Source organism: Empidonax traillii, unplaced genomic scaffold, assembly GCF_003031625.1.
Source record: "Empidonax traillii isolate 1590-97213 ecotype Southwest subspecies unplaced genomic scaffold, ASM303162v1 scaffold3080:size26718, whole genome shotgun sequence".
Lineage (NCBI taxonomy): Eukaryota > Metazoa > Chordata > Aves > Passeriformes > Tyrannidae > Empidonax > Empidonax traillii.
This window is the reverse complement of record NW_020958273.1, coordinates 23,200-26,718: the sequence shown is the minus strand read 5'-3', so window position 1 is coordinate 26,718 and position 3,519 is coordinate 23,200.

Below are 3,519 nucleotides of genomic sequence, written 5' to 3'. Positions count from 1 at the left end.
ATGTGGGAAGGGCTTCACCTCGAGCTCCAACATGATCCAACACCAGCACATCCACACTGGGGCACGACCCTACACGTGTAGGGAATGTGGGAAGAGGTTTCAGACCAGCAGACATCTCCACCAGCACGAGCAGACACACACAGGGGAGAGGCCCTTCCGCTGCACCGACTGTGGGAAGAGGTTCGCCTGGAATGGCAACTTCGTCAGGCACCAGCGCCTCCACACCGGGGAGAGACCCTACAAGTGTGGGGAGTGTGGGAAGAGCTTCATTGACAGCTCCACCCTAAAGCAACACAAGCTCATCCACACTGGGGAACGGCCCTACAAGTGCTTGGAATGTGGGAAGAGGTTTCAGACAAGCTCAGATCTCCACAAGCACCAGCGGACACACACAGGGGAGAGGCCCTTCCGCTGCACCGACTGCGGGAAGGGCTTCAAACAGAACTCCACCCTCGTCACCCACCGGCGCATCCACACAGGGGAGAGGCCCTACAAGTGTGGGGAGTGTGGGAAGAGCTTCAGCCAGAGCTCTACCTTGACCTCACACCAACGGACCCACCGGTAAATGAAGCCCTCCGAGTTCCCCAACTGCAGGAGGAGCTTCGGCCGCTGCTCCCACCCCGAATGACCCCCCTGATGGTGAGGCAACCCCATGAGTCCAGTGACTGTCAGTCCATCCCTTTCTACCAGAAAGGGCCAGTCCCCTTTGCCAGGGGCAGGTTGTGCCAACAGAACCCTTCTTGGGGAGTGTGTGGAGATTCCTGTTTTGGCTGGGACCCCCCAAGGTCAGTGCTGGAGGTTGAGAGCAGAGATCTCCCCCCGAGCGTTGGTCTGGGGGAGTTCCATCCATCTCTAGTTAAAAATTTTTGCTTTGGTGCCAGCTTGAGTAGAATTGCTTCAACAATTGCTTTAGTGTAGAGCTCTGTCCTATCTTATGCTGTCGTACTGGTAGTTTTAGTGTTTCTCTTGTGCAGTAAATAATTCTGATGAAGATCTTTTGTCGGATCATTTGTAACCCTAAATAATTCATTTCTATCAATAGATGTGATTTGTTGTTATTAAAATCTGGGGGACAAAAGTGGTTCAGTCCCACCTCTGTAATTCCTCTGAACTTAAACTGCTGACATAACCCAGCAGTTCCCAGCACCTCACAGTACTTTCGGAGCTCAGGGGGACCACCCCCCTTTCCCAGACCCCCTGTGCCCAAAGACCCCCATGGGACCATCAGACCTTCCAGACCACCCCCTTTTTTCCACCCTTCACCCTTTTCCATGGTCCCTCATTACAATCTGTTGAAATATTGCAGAAAGAACTTGAGATTTGAATATTCCCTTGAGCAGAACTAAAACTCACACAAGTTATCTGTTGATACCAAAAACTGATTGTTATTAATTGCTAAGAGATGCAAAGAGAATTAAGAAAAAAAAAGAAAAGGTTAGAAAATGCTAAGATCATTTCTAGATGCAGAGAAAAGATACCACTGAAAACTACCTTCTCTCACTGAGCTGGTCTGTGTGGGGAGGAGTTTCTACATTTTTTTTTCTCTGTCCCTGCAGCTTTTCAATGTTATCTCTGTAGCTGCAGGGGGTCTTACAGCTTTAGTTCTCTGCAATGCAGCATGTTACATTTACTCAGGATGAGTTTAGGAGTATAACTAGGTCATGCAGAAAGAAAATTAGAGAGACAAAAGTGCAATTTGAAGTCAATTTGGCTACTTCTGTTAAAAATAACAAAAAACACTTCTATAAATATATTAATAACAGAAGGAGGGGCAAGGAAAACCTCCACTCCTTGTTGGACCTTGGGGGGGAACATAGTTAATAGAGATGAGGAGAAGGCTGAGGTGCTTAACACCTCCTTTGCCTCAGTATTCACCAGTAGGACAGGTGGCCCCTGGGACAACTGTCCTCTGGAGCTGGTAGACAGGGACAGGAAGCCAAACAGCCCCCCTGTATTCCAGGAGGAAATAGTTGGTGACTTACTGAATCATCTGGATCCTCACAAGTCCATGGGACCAGACGGGATCCATCCTAGGGTGATGAGGGAGCTGGCAGAAGAGCTTGCCAAGCCGCTCTCCATCATCTTCCAACAGTCCTGGCTCACGGGGGAGGTCCCATATGATTGGAAGTTGGCAAATATCACTCCAATCCATAAAAAAGGATGCAAGGCTGACCCTAGTAACTACAGGCCTGTCAGCCTGACCTCGGTGCCCGGCAGAGTTATGGAGCAGATCATCCTGTGTGCAATCACACAGCAGCTACAGGATGGACAAGGGATCAGACCCAGCCAACGTGGGTTTAGGAAGGGCAGATCCTGTTTGACCAACCTGATCTCCTTTTACAATCAGGTGACCCAGCTGGTGGATGAGGGAAAGGCTGTGGATGTGGTCTATCTGGACTTCAGCAAAGCCTTTGACACTGTCTCCCATAATATACTCCTGGAAAAGCTGCAGCCCATGGCTTGGACAGGGGCACTCTGTGCTGGGTCAGGAACTGGCTGGAGGGCCGGGCTCAGAGAGTGCTGGTGAACGGGGCTGCATCCAGCTGGCAACCGGTCACCAGTGGTGTCCCCCAGGGATCAGTGCTGGGCCCAGTCCCGTTTAACATCTTTATTGATGCTTTAGATGAGGGGGTTGAGTCCATCATCAGCAAATTTGCAGATGACACCAAGCTGGGAGGGAGTGTCGACCTGCCGGAAGGCAGGAGGGCTCTGCAGAGGGATCTGGATAGACTGGAGAGTTGGGCTGACTCCAATGGGATGAAGTTCAACAAGGCCAAGTGCCGGGTCCTGCACTTTGGCCACAACAACCCCCTGCAGCGCTACAGGCTGGGCACAGAGTGGCTGGAGAGCAGCCAGGCAGGAAGGGACCTGGGGGTGCTGATCGACAGGAGGCTGAACATGAGCCAGCAGTGTGCCCAGGTGGCCAAGAAGGCCAATGCCATCCTGGCCTGCATCAAGAACAGTGTGGCCAGCAGGAGCAGGGCAGTGATCCTTCCCCTGTACTCTGCGTTGGTGAGGCCACACCTTGAGTATTGTGTTCAGCTCTGGGCCCCTCAGTTCAGGAAGGACATTGAGGTGCTGGAGTGGGTCCAGAGAAGAGCAATGAGGCTGGTGAAGGGACTTGAGCACAAGTCCTGTGAGGAGAGGCTGAGGGAGCTGGTGTTGTTTAGTCTGGAGAAGAGAAGGCTTAGAGGTGACCTCATCACTCTCTTCAACTACCTGAAGGGAGGTTATAGCCAGGTGGGGGTTGGTCTCTTCTCCCAGGCAACCAACAATAGGACAAGGGGACATGGGCTCAAGCTCTGCCAGGGGAGGTTTAGGTTAGATGTGAGGAAGAAATTCTTTACAGAGAGGGTAATCAAGCATTGGAACAGCCTACCCAGAGAGGTGGTGGATTCACCATCCCTGGAGGTTTTTAAGCAGAGATTGGATGTGGCCCTTAGTGCCATGATATAGTAATTGGAGTTGGATCAGGGGTTGGACTTGATGATCTTGGAGGTCTTTTCCAACCCAATCTAT